We start from the raw sequence: 17,300 nt of genomic DNA on the forward strand, positions 1-17,300 counted from the left end.
AGAGAGAGAGAGAGAGAGAGAGAGAGAGAGAGAGAGAGAGAGAGAGAGGGCGCCAAGGATATGTTTGTAGAGCCAGGTATGGTGAGGTAGGAGGGGCGCCTCTTCCGGCCCATGCTGAGGCATCCCTTCCCCCTGAGGTACCAGCCATACTACAGGTTTAGTATAGAATAGAGTTTATTTAGGGCATGGGAAGGGGAGTTGTGAAGGGAGGAGGGGGGAGGGGAAGAGGGAGGGGGAGAGGGAGAGGGAGAGGGAGGGAGGAGAGGGTAACCAGGAACACATGGGGGGAGGGGAGGGAGAAAGAGGTCAGGGAGAGAAGGGGCAGAGTGAGTAAGAGGGTAAGAGCAAACAGCCTCCTTTATAGTAAGCCAGGCACACCTGGCTGTTGCCAGGTAACTGTGGGGCGGAGCCTAGAAGGAATGCTAACAGTTTCCACTCAGGGCATGATGATATAGTTGTATAATTCTACATATAGGGCTAAGTTCACCCAGGCCACCACAAGGGGCTCAGAGTGTCCTTTTTCTTCTTGTAGTGGGATTCTAAAGGTTCCAGTGAAGGAACATTTCATCCTTCAGCAAATCTTTTTTTTTAAGAAGAGAGGTAAACAACTCAGAATAGTTTCAGGAAGTCCCTGAAACTGACCAGATCCACTGGGTCCCCTCCCTTTTAGAGTTAGCAATCAAAGCTGCAAAAACCAACAATAAGCAAACAAATGAACAAACAAAACACTTGCAGACAAGCCAAGGTACAAAAACTCTAAAGCCAGACCAACTCCCTGGAAGAAGCAGAAACCAGCCCATCTGTCTGGAAGAGGTTTAGACCAACTGAGTCACTTAGAAAGGATGATCACCCACCTGTTGAGCTGCCTGTGGGCTGTGCAGTGAGCTCCAGAGTCCCAGCTTTGTGAGCTGTCAGTCATGCTGGAGTGGGATTTGGTGATGCAGCTGTCTTTGAGCTATTTCTGCACCTGTGAGTAATCCCTCACCCATTTTCCGGTAAGTAACCCCAATAAAGTCACTGGTTAACCAAGTTGGACTTTTGGTGGTATCCCTATTTGTCGTGGGATCCCTATCTGGGGTGAGCAGATGTGTGTTGCATCTCCCCAGGAAAAGTTTAGTCCCACAACAGAAGTAAGCTCTAGGGCCATTTAACAAGGCTTACTCGGAGTTGATTGTTCTATGTGTCTCCTGTGGGCTTGGCATGGACACAGGTAGAGAATAGGTATGAATCCAGGCAAGCAAACCCTCTTCACAGAGATGCTGCCCCTCCTCCCAGCTGGTCCACAAGTGAGAGATGCAGCAGGAAATGAGGTGTCCTTGATATGTGATTGTGAAGACAGGAGTAGCTCACAGGTCTGCTGACTGAGATGAAAGGCCCCCCAAGGGGGGAGAGGGTAAGCAAGAACAGAACAACAGACTATAAACTTCATCTCTTTCCATGGTTACTAGGGCAAGAGGGGACACAGGCCCAGACAGAACTCTGATGAATGAGTCTGTGTGGAGTGTGACCTCAAAGGCCAAATTTGTTAGAAGTCACCACTCACCTCTAATATCTGTTTACACACAGGTTGAAAGGACTAGATTTCTGTTCCTCTCACATTGTAATAGCCTGAAATAAAACAATGTGAAACAGCAAATGCTTTCTCCTGTCCAGGGGAGTTAGAAAGTGGAAATAAAAATGCACGTCATACCATCATCAGTTAAATAGATGTTTAAGTAATTGCCAGGTCAGGGACTATCCAGACACAGAAGGAAGCTCCTTGGGCTTCCAGTTGTGACTGACATAGGCCTCAACTTCGTAATTTGGACTGATGTTTTCTCTTCTTTCTTCTTTTTTTGTGCACAATCTCTCTAAATTTTTCCAGCACTCTATTCTGGTCTCATAGTCCCTGTGAGGACACACTAAGGGCACTTCCAAACCCATAATCCTGAACCTTAAAAAGGATTTGAGATGGGGAGAGGGGTAGCGATCAAAGGAGATCTGCCGGTTTATGACCCGCCCTTCGAGGCCCTTTCCCCTCTCCCTGACAGTTTTATAGAAGTCTTTCTTCTCAGCTTCATCTGGATCAAAGACTTGGATGCAAGGGTCTCCTCAACCCCCACTTGTCAGGGAAGGAAAGAATTACCCCTGAATTAAAATCTTAAGTAAAGTGGGTTTACCCACCTCCCTGGGGGTGGGGCAGAGGGAGGAGACCAAAGTCTTTCAGGCTCACAGAAAGGACAGGGGTTAGATTCTGGGCTGACCTTTCTCTTTGCCCCTGTAGCTTGCCCCCTCTTTTCTTTCAACCCTGCCCAGTCCCTCCTTTTCCCCACTCCTTCTCATCCCTAGCTTCCAAACAGAAATTCTCTGAACTTTTGCACACAATGTCAGCTAACATCGACAAACTGCTATGTTTATAAACCTCCCTATCAATCCTAGCCAGGAGAATGCTAAGGTACAGTCCTCACTGTTAGAGACACTGGAAGCTTGTCTAGACCTCAAGAGTGAGGCCTCAGAGTTCTGAGCTGTAGGTGGGAGCTAGAGTTCAGATCACAGCTGGCTCACTTATTAACTCTTTCACTGCCGTCTCTGCCTTCCTTCCCTTGGTACAGCAGAACTTAGGCCCTGTTGAGATAGGACATGTCAAGCAAGCTTCCTGAATGTGCTCCCTGAGGGTTGGAACTGCCTTTGTCCTGGGATACTCTGTGAACACCTTTGATTTGAAATAACTGGGAGAGCAAGTGGAAGCATAGGGAATTCTGGGAGAGTTTCCTGACCCACTCAGGGCAGCTCAGAACAGCAGATTCTCATGGTAGGGGTGTTGACAGAGGCAGAACACACAAGTTCCCCAAGTCATGAAATCTTATTTGAAAAAGAAAAAACTTGGAGATCATCAAAAGACATGCCCTGCCAAGAATCTACAGAAAAGCAAGACAAACTTTGTTCCCCAGAGTTACCTCCCAAGCAAGGAAGCCTGTGCAAGGTTCAGAGATCATCACTCGACCTCAGCTATTCAAAAAAGGCAAAGTAGGAGGATCTTGAGTTTGAGTCTGTGGACAGTCTTGCTACACAGTGAGATTCTGTTTCAAAACACACACACACACACACACACACACACACACTAGATAAGTTAAACAAAACAAAAAAATCGAGAATAAATTGGGCATGTGACTCACATGGTAGAGTGCTTACCTAACACACACAAATCTCTGAGTCTGACTCACAGTGTCACATAAACTAGGTATGGTGGCACATTCCTGTAACTCCAGCACTCAGAAGGGAGCCAGAAAAAAAAAAAAAAACAAAAGGTTCAAGATCATCTTTGGTACACAGTGAGTTTGAGTCGAGCTAAGCCTGTGCTACAACACGTCTCAACAACAACAAAAGTACCTTTACCCTACGGGGCTGCCTTAGGGTACTCAGAGAGGAGGTTAGAGAGGACATCAGCTCCTGGAGGTTTTGTTCCCTATGGGACTGCTAACCTAGCTGGATTTGAGGATGTTTAAACAACAATAGGTTTGGAGAGCTGCTTTGGGAGACCTTGTCCCAGGCATATTGCCCCAAATTATAAGCTTTAGGGCCACTTCAATGCCTTGCCTCCTCCTCCCTGTGCATTCTGGCCCTGTAGGTCCCTCCATCCCCAGCACCCCAGTTTCTAAAAAGAGCCTTTGCTGCTATCAAATCCAGCCCCACCCCCCTGCACTTCCTCTCTCTCTCTTGTGCATCCCAGCCTCTCTTTCTCCTCCAACTCAGGCTTTCAGGCTGGTTTCCCATCCCACCCCTCTTCCTCCTATAGGTCTTATCACCTACTCTGCACTCTGGTGTTTTGATAAGGCTTCAGACTGGCAGAATGGCCCCACCCTAGGACAACTTAACCAGATTTGCGTTCTACGATGATAAGTCGGTCCTATGTGTGCACAGGGCTGCATTCTTAACTGGTATTTCTTGAAGTGTGTTCCCAGGACCTACAACATCAACATTACCCAGATATTTGTTAGAAAAGCAAGTTCTGAGACTCCACCCTCAGGCCTACTGATCTAGAAACTCCAGAAGGGAAGCCCTCTGCATGATTCTAAGACACATTCAAGTGTAAGGACCACACAAGATTCCTGCCCCCTCATAGGACCAGCTCTGTGGGCATGCAACCAGGGAATGGTACTCTTTGGTGCTGTCCCGATGGGGCCTTATGGGGGCCTCTGAGCAGGATTAGAGGACAGCAGAGGTAACTAGCAGCAGATATAATGCACAATGTGTGGGGCAAGTATTCTCTTTGCCTTACCCTCCTGAGCAGCCTCAGTGCTCACCGAACATATCATAGTTCTGGCAGATCCACAGCGTGTGAGATGTCAGATAGATTCAAAGTGGCCACAGCCTAAGGTTGCTGCAGCTAGCACCGAGCAAAGACTGTAAGAGACAAAAGTCACTTTTAATGAAAAACATTGACTCCCCCCTTGAGCCCTCAAAGTAACTAAGAACGGGACAGAAGCCTGGCTGCTCTGCCTTCGCTTTGCAACTGTCTTCTTTGCCTCGGGTGACCTGTTCACCTCTGCTTGTAGGCATGATGTTCACTAAAAGAACCAGTGACCCTGAACAGATGTTATCAGCTTCAAGGCCGAAAGCCAAAGGTGCAAGCTCGGAGGCATCTGTCAGCTGCCAAAGGGTGCCTGAAGGTCTCTGAAACCAGCAGTCATCTTGGGTAGATGGAACATTCCAGGTACTGTAGAGCCTGGTAGGATAAACCAACATGTAGCTGGAAGCCCTTATCTATGCCGAGGAGGCTGCACCCTGACAGCAGTGAACATCTCTAATGAAGCAGCTTGTTCCTTTAAACAACAAGGACTTGTCCAAACCACTTTTCCAGACCAGGCCTGTGTCAAGGACAGCCAGGCCTGTGTCAAGGACAGCCAAGGAACTGTTGGATTAAGCATCTGTACCTGGGCTCTTGTCATCTTCCTCTATTTAAACCTAAAGCTTGTCAGTGTTACAAAACCAGTCTTGGGCCTCTTTCCAATGCACGTTGTTTAAGTGTCCTCTCTGCTTTTCACCATTGGTCTTCTCTTTCATGGGTACGTGTATCAGGATTAGGGGCTAGCCCAGCCTGTTGAAGATGCAGAAGCTGCAGTTTTTATCCTCATGCTCTAGTGACAGGAAGATAGCCACACAGAGCTGCACTTGCCCTGTGCACAGATGTGGAGGTGGTATTTTAAGAAATACAAAACGGGGGCTGGAGAGATGGCTCAGTGGTTCAGAGCACTGGCTGATCTTCCAGAGGTCCTGAGTTCGATTCCCAGCAACCACATGGTGGCTCACAACCATCAGTAGTGGAATCCAATGCCCTCTTCTGGTGTGTCTGAAGACAGCTACAGTGTACTCATAAACATAAAATAAATAAATCTTAAAAAGAAAGAAAGGCCAGGGGACATCGTCCTATCCCATTTCACATGTGTTCTGATTGTATCGGCCAGTCACTCCTCCTGGGAATAGTGACACAGAAAGAAAGGGACAGAGAGATAACATGGATCTATCTCTCAGTCTTACTTGGCATGAAGAGTTGGCAGTCAGATAATGTTGCCAGGATATACATGTGTCAGAGAGTAAAATAAAATAAGTGAAGCCAATCCCATGCTTGACTTCCCCTATTCTGATGAGAGAAAACTAAACATGTATGTCAGAATTGACGTTTTAATGATCCTACTTACCGAGTAAATATTCGACTATCTGCATTTAAAAGTACCATTGCACACCAGAAGAAAAGGTAGATTCATGTTAACAAGTCAAGCTTTTTTTCTTTACTTAGACAAGCAAATGCTAGATAAACAAACAGACAAACAAACCACCGATGGGTGTTGTGGCACATGCCTTTAGTCCCAGAACTCTGGAAGCAGAGGCCCCTCTCTCCAGCCTTGCGTGCTTCCCCAGATCATCAGCAGGAAGGCTGTTTTCTTGGATTAGTCCTTTTTCTTCCTCATCATTTGCAATTTTAGGTTCTGGCTTTTATTTTTAGGGCAATCCCGTTTTAGCCCTTCTCCCTTTCAGAGCATCTCACGATGGCTGCATCTATTCTGGACTGTTGGAAATATGTGTCCACAGTCTATATGTCTGAAGACACCACCCTGCTCTGATAGGATGGCCGTTCTTCCCTGGCTGTCATCAGTTACCCAGCAGCCAGCCTCTGCTGGTCAGAATAAAGCCTGGAGTCAAATTCCATTTGCCATCCCTTCCTTTCAATGGGTGAAGATTTCTATCGGGCCACTCGAGACCTGATTAAATTAAAAGTTTAAAGATATACAAGACTGAGACACTTCTGCAATCTACTTTTTAAGAAGTCAACATTTGTCATGCTGTTTTGGCCTCTCTGCTTCCTTCGCAACTGTATCCGTGGCGATGACACCTAATCCAATGCTTTTGACTCACTACATCGTTTCTGGTTTCTCCCATGAAACGGTAAGAGCTATGTTCCTACGTCTGGAAGGTAAATAGGTTTGTGGCTCTGGAAGAGGGGACGTTATGTGACTTCCCAGGCTAGATTGAGAAGGGGCCGCTTCTACCCAGCTGTCTCCAAGAATCTGACTCTCAGAAAACAGCAACAGTTCTATGAGCAAGAACAAACTGGGTCATGTGGAGGAATCACGTGGAGAAGCCACATGGAGTCTCTGGATGGCAGCCCAGGGGAAGCCCTAGCCAAGGGCCAGCAGTAATAGCCAGGTACACAGGGGAAGGTACACCCACCAAGTTTAGGCTTGACATCTTTCTGACTGAGGCCCCAGACATCACGGAACTGAGACAAGCATCTCTGTTTGGCCCTATGGCCCATGAGCATACGGTGATTATTGATCTTTGCAATCTACAAAGTGTGGGGGATGGTACGTGATGTAGCAACAGAAAAACTCACACAGTAATTAAAAACACATTAACCAGGAAAGCAGAAATGAAGACTAATTACGAATGCATCATCTCTAGCCTTCTTCTGACTGATTAGTGAGCACTTTTCCCCCACTCTAGAGACTTAGCTCACAGGTGGAAGTAAAGCCATGATCCCATGTGTCCCCAGTCACTGACTGGGCTGAAATTGAAGCCTCTTTCCTAATCATATTTTTGTGTGAAATTTAATCTCCGCTATTAAGGGAATTATATGACCCCTGCTTGGTTTACTGTGTGAATTCAAGAAAGAACAAAATTAAAGCATCTCTCACATACTTCTCTAGCTGATTAACATAACACAATTCTAGCAAACGACAGACCCCCTGCTGGAAAATGTTCCCTTGTATTCCAGTGTATTGAGTCTGAGATCGTTGGAGGCAATGAGCAGAACTCAGTCAAGCTGACTTGAGCAAAATGAAAATTGTTTAGAAACAGGGGGATTTGGTAGATCTCAAAGGGAGGAAGCGAGGCACGTGAAATGGCGCCAGACATTGCCAACAGACAGGAGCTAAGTGGCAGCTGTCTCTGACTCTTTCTCTGGTACTTCTTTTTTCTGATATTTCTGATTCTTTTTGTTTGTTTGTTTGTTTGTTGTTTTGTTCTGTTTTTGTTTTTTGAGACTGGGTTTCTCTGTATAGCCCTGGATGTCCTGGAACTCACTCTGTAGACCAGGCTGGCCTGGAACTCAGAAATCCACCTGCCTCTGCCTCCCAAGTGCTGGGTTTAAAGGTGATTCTTATAGTTCTCTCTCTCTCTCTCTCTCTCTCTCTCTCTCTCTCTCTCTCTCTCTCTCTCTCTCTTCCTCTCACATTTGAAATTCTTTTTACCTTCAATTTCCTCTTGTTAAGTGGGGACAAAGATATCTACAGTACTTATCTCCTAGACTGTTGCAATATTGGGTCCAAGCCAAAAAGGTCTCTGGATAGTAACTGATGATTGACAGGTTTGCCTGCATCATGCTCTTGCTTGGCTGACTTAGTTATGCTTTAGTGTCAGTGCCTTAACCTTTGCTGTTTTAGTGTGTGCTGTCATACAAAATGCTTTCTTTAAATTGGGCAGTTCATCCACAATAGAAATCACAATTCTGGAAGTCCAGGATGAAATCTACACAGGTAGATTTGCTGTCTAGCAAGAGTTCATCATTTGTGTTCAAGATGGAACCTTGTTGCCATATCATCACGGGGGTTGAAGACAGAAAAAAAGGATAAATGCTGTGTCCCGACAAGGCAGAAGGGATGGAGGGCAAACAAACCCAGGGTACTTCCTTAACCTCTTTTACAGGAATATCCATCCAACTCATGAAAATGAAGAACTTATGATGTGATCACTTCTCAAAGACTCTCCTTCAAAAAAACAATGTTTACTTTACATGTATGAGTGTTAAACAAAACACGCATGTATGTATACACATCACATGTGTACCTGGTGCCCTAGGATGCCAGAAGATGGTGTCAGACTGAGGTTATAGATAGTGATGAGAGTTGAATCCAGATCTTGGGGAAGAGCAACAAGAACTCTAAACACTAAGCCATCATCTCTCCAGTCCCAAGACCCTCCTGCTTAATGCCATCACATTTGGTATGAGATTCCGGTATTTGAATTTTGGAAAGAACACACTCATTTAACCCATAACAGCAATGTGCCATGTAGCTCTTAGAACCCACTTCTGATTTCCTAGGGGAGAGAATTATATTAGACCAATGAGGATCAAATGTCTGTCTGTGGTCCATTGGCAGATTCTGTGGGAGCAGAGCTGGTCAGTTTTCAGCCGAGGCCTAAGGACCAGTCCTCCCATATGGCTAACCACCTACATCCTATACAGTGGTCCTGGCATTTTAGTCTTGCCTTTAGCACCATGGCCATCTAGAAGTACACTGGCTCAAATGTCATGAAGATGACTTCCTTGACTGACAAGGTCTCCCCTCTTTCTACAGCACCTATCTCTCCTCCTTTAGCTGGCACTTGGGACTCTAGTTCCCAGAGAGCAAAGTCTTTTAGTGCTACAGGATGACCATAACAAAGTGTCACCTGCATGAGCCCCTGGGAGAGCTATCATTGTGAATTCTCATCTCGCAGAGGCAGGGGGCTGGGGGGAAGTCACTTCCTCTCCCTCCCATCTGGTATTGCAAAGTTCATCTACTGATTTACTTGGACATGGTGACTGTTTACTTGTTGAGGTTCCCCCTTAGTAATAGAAACTTGAGAAACAATATTAAACTTATTGATCTCACCATGGAGGAAAAGAGAATGCTGGACAGAATGCTAATTGGTTTAAGTAAAGGATAATGAAGGGAATACTGTCCAAGTTAGGTACCATTTCTTCCCTTTGTATTTATTATTTCACTTTCTGTTTGATTTGGTCACTTAGGGTGCACTACAATGAACCGGCATGGTTTCGAACCCTATTCTTCAGAAATACTTGAATGGCATGGACAGGTTGATATCTCTTTAAATCACAGAGAGGTGCTAGTTAGCTGTCCTCTCGGGGGAGGAGTTGGCTGCAACTTCCCACTTGGTACCAGGCCAGCTTCCGACCTGGTGAACTGTCACGAGAGCTTTTCCCTGGCAGTATTCTGCTCATGACTCGTCCTATAACCTCTCAGAAGGCGTAGGTTGCAATGCTCGGTGGTTTAGGGTGTCATTGTTAGATTGACTTTCTGAGTGTCTGCGAAAGGCATTGGGTAATTTCAAAAGGATCCTTTCAGGGGAAAGAAGAGGTTGGTTTTAGGGGAAATGACTGAAGGTTGAGTATTAGCCCTGTTAAGCAACACACAAGAAAGGCAATAGACTGTTCCAATGACATTATAAAAGACGAGATTGCTCAGAACCAATGACGCCTGTTTCCTATGGCCGAGGCCCCCGTTTCCTGTCTGCTGATTCATCCTTTTGTGAACTGAATGTTTCTCTCATGTTTTTCCACATGGACACTGCTCTTTCTGTGTGGCTACCTCATTTATTGCGATTTGAGAATCAAATGCTCTCCCTTTATCTGATTCATCCTCAAGTCTCAAAACTTCTTTAAAGTAATCGAATAAAAAGGACCTTAGGATAAAACAAAAAAGCCCAGCTGTTATTAAATTACTGCCAAAAACTTAATAAACTGTAGATGGCAGAAACAATACATCTGTGTGCTTCAAGGCATGTATTAACACAATATACTCTAGTAATTACAGGCCCGCCTACACTCAGTACGAAGCCCACAAGAGGAATCATCATATATTTTTTTCTAACTCCCCTGACCAGGTCCAGAAAGGCTACCCCCTTTGTCTTTGGCCTGTCGCCTTGTTTCGGGTTTTAGCACAGCACTCACCATACTCCCTGGGGGTTTGTTGGTTAGTTTCTGCTTCTGAGATAGAGTCTCCCATAACTTAGGCTGGCTTCAAACTCACCTGAGGGTGACCTTGAACTCCCGATCACCCTTCCTCTACCCCTACAGTGCTTCGATAACAGACATGCCCAACCATATCCTGTATATGTTGTGCTAGGCACAGAACCTAGGGCTCCACGAGTGCCCAGCAAGCTTGCTCTATCTGAGCTACTTCCCTAGGGCCACTACTCTGAGACTTGTATAACTCTTGTCCGTCATTCTCCCTTACCAGTTACATTCTCTACTGAATACAGGAGAAGCTCGCTTCCAGCTCTCCTTTACCTCTGTAGTTTCAAGGTCTGGAACAAAATCTTACACACGGTGGGCACTCCACTGTGAATGGACATTCAAGTGCGTGGGTCTCAGTCTCCTGAACAGGTCCTTACAAGTATGCCATCTACTTCCCTGAATCCTCATCAGTGTGTGACCCTGCTGGCTCTCCTGAACACACACGCTTTGTGCTGATACAGGTACAGGTACAGCTATAGCTGTTAATGAGATTAGCTAGGTGATCTGTTTGCTGGGAATGGAGGTGCAACCTCCAGGAACTGTTCCACAGATAATTCCATTTTCCAAAGCCCTTTCCCTGAATATCCTGGGTAGTTGTTTTGTCAACTAATCCAAGCTCAAGTCATTTGGCAAGAGGGAACTTCAATCGAAAAAAAACAATGCCTCTATTGGGCTAGCTGTAGGGCTAGTTTGTAATGAATTTTTCTGAATAATGACTGGTATGGTAGTGCCACTTCTGGGCTGAGGGTCCTGGACTGTATGTAAAGCAGGCTGAGCAAGCCATGGCGAGCAGGTCAGTAAGCAGCACTCCTCCGTGGTTCAGTTCAGTACCTGCCTCCAGGTTCCTGCCTGGAGCTCTTTGCCTTGATTTCCCTTGGTGATAGACTGTCATGTGGAAGTGTAAGCCCAATAAACCTTTTCTTTCCCAAGTTGCTTTTAGTCACGGTGTTCATCATGGCAATAGAGAGCAAAGTAAAACACCCATTTTGAGCAAACCTCAAACAAGTCCAGTTTTGCTACAGACTCACAGCACTCAGATGGGCTGTAAATCCACACAGCAGTTCAAAAACAAACAAACAAACAAACAAACAAACAAACCCCAGCAAACACCTAGAAGCCAGGCACGGTGTATGAGCAGTTGAGCCACGAGTTAGCAGCAGAGACCAGAAGCCCAAGTAGAGACTCTCCAAACCACTGTGTTTCAGACAGCCTGACTTTGAACCGTGGGCATCTTATCTAACGGTTACTTCTTCAGCATTCCCTGCGTGCATCCTATCTCAAGTGGGACACGTCCCCTACTGCCTCCTTCCCTTGCTTTCTAATGCCCTATTCCATCTCACGAGCATTTCTAAGCCCCTGCTGCAGCTCCATTTCCTGCTTAAATTTATCCTCACTCACAGAATCATTTCTTGGGATCAGACCATGTTTCATCTTTTATTCGCCCTTCTCCCAGCATAGTGATTTCTCTGTGTAACTGAATTAAAACATATACGTCTGACCTTTATGTCTTCCTAAGCAACTGCAATCATCTAGAGAAAGGCAGTCAAGCTGTCAGACATGAGTACTGAATGTGGTGGAGATACTTGGAGGGGGGGTGGCGAGCAGCATTGGGGTCCTTATTTTGAGATTGTTCCTCAGCTCTCCTGTCAAAAGCCAAGCCTGGGGAGACCAATGAGCATTCCTACCACAGAGAAGACCTGATTGTCTCCTGGTGCTCAGGCCGTGGAGCTCACCACTCAAAGGAAGATGAGGAAGAAATGAGGAACTTTCTCCTGCTTGCCCCCGTGGGCATCTGGAAAGGAGATTAAAAACAGAGGAAGAGAATCCTCAGACCTGGTATCCGTAGCATAGTTCCTCCGGTGTGAAATCGTGGTGGGTGAGAGAGGCTAAGCTACATCAGAGAAAGCCAGAAGCAAAAATTGTATACGTCCCTTCCATCATATGATGGCTCTCCATAAGAGGATCAGCTTGCAGGCTCTATCGCAGACAGAAGGTAGCCACACTAAAAGCTAAATAGTCACCTAAGGCAGAGAGTCAGGAGACCCTTTTGGTACCTTGTTTCTTCTCTGTCCCTTAGGTGCTGTGTAGGGGGCTCTGGTTTCAGTAAACCCCTTAGGAAATACACACGGTAGTTAATGTGTAAACTAGTGAGCCCGGCACTGGAACCGCACAGTGAAGGAGAGTGTGGCCCTGCAATGAAGGAAAATGTTGCTAGACTGGGTTGTTGGGAGCTAGCAAGGGGTCTTTGGGCCCTGCCTGAATTGAAAGTTTGCTGTGGAAAACAGAAAACACAGCCGTCTGTCCTCAGAGGACAAACAAGGGTTCTCATACATGCAGCCACCATCCTCGGCTAGAACCAGTTGAAAGGAGAGAAAAGGACTCTTGAGTGCTGACCCCAGTGAGATGCTCCAAACCAGAACTGGCTGAACTCATGAGGGATACAGTTGGGATTTGAGGGTGAAGTGGCCACAGTTCCTCCTGTCTGAGGCTCAGACTCCAACCTGTGGTATTATTTTGAAGGCTGTGGAGCCTTTAGGAGGCGGGGCCTGGCTGGCAGGATTATGGGTATTGAAGTTTAAGCTCACCCCTGGTTCTATCATGGTCTTCGTTTCTAGTCTGAGTCTTTAAGAGGAGTCTCTGATACACTACGGTTGTGACATGAAATAAAGTCCTACATATGCTTTGTGAGTCACATAAACTGTTCTTCCCTTACATTGCTTCTATCTGGCATTTGGTCACGGTAATGTTAACATAGCTAACACAATCGTGAAGGCAGCATCACTTTCACTCCCGTTACAGAAGAAAGCAGGACTTACAAGAAAGTCTGGCTCAATTATCCACCCCTCCCCCACATACCCAGTGCCTCTGAGAACGTGTATATACACTGAATTATACATATTTTCAAGGTATTCATATTTATTTGCCTTCTTATCTAGTGTTTCCTGGAAATATGTCAACTACCAGTGTCAATGGTATATCTTTAGAGTTCAGTATAATTTTTTAATATTGGTATCTCTGGGGTTGGTGAGATGGCTAAGTGCTTAAAGTGCTTGTCTACAAGCCTGATATCAGATCATTAGAACCCAGATAAAAACTGAGTGAGTATGGTAGCCTGCCAGTAACTCCAGCCTTGGGAGGTAGAGACAGGAGAGCCCTAGAGAAACTTGACCAGCCATACTAGCCTTATCAGTGAGCTCTGCATTTGATTAAAAGAACCTGACTTAAGGACAAGGTAAAGACTGATGGTGGATGATTCCTATATTGACCTTGGGTCTCCCTCCACATGTGCACAGGCACATCCCCTATACACACACAAGCATGCGTGCGTGCACGCACACACACGTATACACACACAAACACCACACACACGTGTGCACACAGTTACACACACCACACATGCATGCACATACACATGCACACACACAAGAGCCTATGTGCACACACACCACACACATGCACATCCACATATGCACACACAAACACAGGCACATATAAAAATGGGGGGGTGTTATCTAGCAAATAAATATTGTTCCAAGACAACCCCACATCTGAGGGAGTGCTTCAGCACATACCACTATACTGGGAAGCCAAAACGTCTACCTACCTGGTCTGTTCAGTGTCCTCACATGTACTGTGCTACAATCCTCCAGGGCTCTCCTCCAGCTCTTGCCATTGCCTGTGAACTTCCCCAAGACGGGACAACAAAAGAAAGCAGAAGGGCATGGGAAAGGAGAGTGCCCCGAGAGAAGAGCATCTTGATAAACATGCCTAGTCATCAAATACAGTCCTCTGCCTCCATCCTAGTCATCACGAACAGTCCTCTGACTCTGTCCTAGTCAATCGATTTTCCTCTTCTGCTGTATGTGCCTCCGTGTCTAAAATAGCGAGTGTACTTGTGAACAGTTTTCAGTGAGTGACTTTCAGTCAAACCCTCCTGTTATGTCACTCTGTCTTCTATTCCCTATTCCCCATTTTCTTAGCACCGTATGTTTTGAAGTAGATGGCCCTGTCTGTAGTTGTGTAGCCATTATTACCCATAACTCCTCAGGCCCTGAGCCTTGGCTTGGATACTTGACAGGATACTTGTCTCAGCATCCTTGTGCTCTTTCCTTCATGAGGAAGGAGAAAGGGATTTATGGATGAGGCCAGACAGAGGTGGTGCCTGTGGCTTCTACAGCATTGTAAATGAGATCATGGAAAGGTTAAAAGGTCTCTCACTCTGCTATTACAGAGACTCATTGCTCTCTGTCTGCTAGTCTAAGAAACAAGTCTAGGGCAACCTAGAGGACGCTGAGATAGCCTGGGGTCTTGCATAACTGCAGGCTCCAGGGCAGCCCAGAATTACTCCCGACCATGAGGAGCCCCAAGAATCTAGGGCAAGACAAGAGGCTTCAGAGTATGCGTAGCTTTCACTTAACTGATAAACACCTCCAGAGGATTGTGAGCCTGAGGGCAGACTTGAGGGGAGGCAGAGACAGAGATGCTACGGGAGTAGGTCTAGAACAGCCGTGTTCAGGAGGGAGACTGGGCGCAGGTGGGACTCCTTCAGGGAGACATATCTGAGAATGGACTGAAGGGAGCAGCAGGAAGCATGAAGTTCCTCAGAGCCTAGGCAAGCAGGTGGAGCTGGTGGAGAGCTGGGCTCACAAGTCAAAGCTGAGGTAGGAGGGGAGAAAGCAGGAGGTGCCACTTCACAGACATATCAACGAGGATGGGAACCTTTGTGAAAATACGGATGGAAGAACTCAAATTCTCAACAGCCCTCCACCAGAGAACTGAAGCCTGGAGAGGTCAGAGCTCCAGGGTCACATATACCACAGCCCAGGGGCTCCCTGTGGGAGACTCTGTGGACTTGTGTAGTCACTGAATAACCAAGAAGAGACCAGGAAGCTGGGGTGGGGGGGTGGGAGAAACCTCATGACAGAGCATGACATCTCTCAGGAAAGTTATAGCACTTTGCCCAGTAATGCGCCCATCCTCTTCCAACAGTATGTCCTTCCCTGGACATTTCTGTAGGGCAGTGCTAGCTTAGGCCAACTCCTCTAGTGACAAGAGAGTTACTGAGGAAAGAACTGAATTGTGCTCTCTCTAGGATCTCAGAAAGCCTCGGTCATAGAAATCACTTTTTGAAAGGCCAGCAGTGATATCCCAACACGAACACACACACACACACACACACCACACACACACACACACACCACCTCCCAAGAAACACCAGAACTCACATGATCCCAAGGACAGGGCAAGGGTGTTGTGGATGAGGAGACATTCACCAGAGGGTTATGTTGCACAGCCGGGGGTGGGGGTGGGGTGCTTTTTCCTTTGGGAGATGTGCTTGTTTTAATCAGTCAGCCGATGGAAGAAAGTACCAGGCCTGATGGGAAAACTTACTTCCGAAGCTGCGTGCTGTCTGGGACCACCAGTCTGCAGGCAGCTTACCTGGAGTCATTTAGGCAGAGCAGCACAAACATCAGTGTTCATTTCTGCCACCTGGGTGTCACTAGTGTCCTTGAAATAAAAGGCCCAGGGGAGAATGCTTTGTGGGTTTTTGATGGCATCATTAAAGGCAGTACTGAGCACAAATCAGGCCTGCAGGAGCAAAACAGAGCAAACAAGGTGAGTGGGGAAAGAGTGAAAGTGCTGACGAAGAAAAACACTGGAGCACAGCTACCTGTGGAAGGGGAGGCGCAGGTCACTCAGAGTGTGCTGCGGATGGCATGGGGTAGAGTAGGGCGGCCCAGGCTGGGGCATCACACTAACATGGTTGCTATGGAAAAGCCGTATCACTGGGAGGAGAGGGAGAAGCAGAATGTTCTAGAGGACACAATATCACTTGCAGAAAATAAAAACACGTTGCAGGAAAATATCACCATATGGTTTGCAGGAAATACAGAAAAAATAACCATTCGCTGAGTGACTGCCCAGGGGAGTGGGGAAGGAGAATGGTAGGGCCATGTGAAGGAAAACGCAAATGGACAAAGAATATAACTTCAGAGACTAAAGGGGTCCGAAAGCATAGGAGTGGGTGTGGCACCCAAGCCCTGAGATTCAAGAAAAGGTCCAATGAGGTTAAAAGGTCCACTGCTCCAGGTTCTTCTCTACTCTCTCAAATCCCCCAATCCTTGAGGAAAGAAATCTGTAAATGCTTGATGCGTGAACATGGTGGGTGAAGGGCCAGTGGGCTCAGGTGCCTCACAGAGCCATGTTTTCCCAGGAAATTTAGTTTAGAACGCCAAAGATCTGGGGGAGGGGTGTAGTTTAGGAGTGTGGCTCACAATGGAATAAAAGCAACCAAAAGGAGAAAAGGGAAGGGGGGAGGGGAAGGGAGGAAAAGAGGGGACAGGAGAGCTGAGCTACTGTCCATAGAGAGGACACCCGTCAAGGCTATGCACTGTCTCATGCAGAAAGGAACATCACCCTCTCGGAGGGGAGATGACTCCCCAGTAAACCCTCACTCATCAATTCTCAATGAACTGACATGCAGAGGTCTCATGATTTGCCCAAGATCATACAGCTACTAAGAGGCAGACGAATATTTAAATCTAAATGTCGCCAGGTATGGTGGTGCGCATCTGTTAACTCCAGTGCCCGGGAGGCTGGCACGGGAACTACAAGTCTGAACCAGCCTGGGCTACGTAATGAGTTCTAGGACATTCAGGAGTATGTGTATGGCAAAACAAATCCGAACTTTCCGCCGTGTGTGTATATCTGTGCACCACATGGGTGCAATGCCTGAGGAGGCCAGAAGAGGGAGTCAAATCCCTTGAAACTAAAGTTACAGACAGTTGTGAGCCATTATGTGGGTGCTGAGAATTGAACCTGGGGCCACTGGAAGAGCAGCCAGTGTTTTCAACTGCTGAGCCATAGTTCTAGAGCACAGCCACCATTTAAAAAAAATACTTAAAAAATTATGAGTGTGTAAGTGCATATGAATGTGTATGAGTGTGAGTGTAAGTGAAAGTATGTATGAGTGTGTGTGAGTGTGAGTGAATGTGTGAGAGTATGTATGAGTGTATGTGAGTGT

Source organism: Grammomys surdaster, unplaced genomic scaffold (genome assembly GCF_004785775.1).
Source record: "Grammomys surdaster isolate TR1022 unplaced genomic scaffold, NIH_TR_1.0 125956, whole genome shotgun sequence".
Lineage (NCBI taxonomy): Eukaryota > Metazoa > Chordata > Mammalia > Rodentia > Muridae > Grammomys > Grammomys surdaster.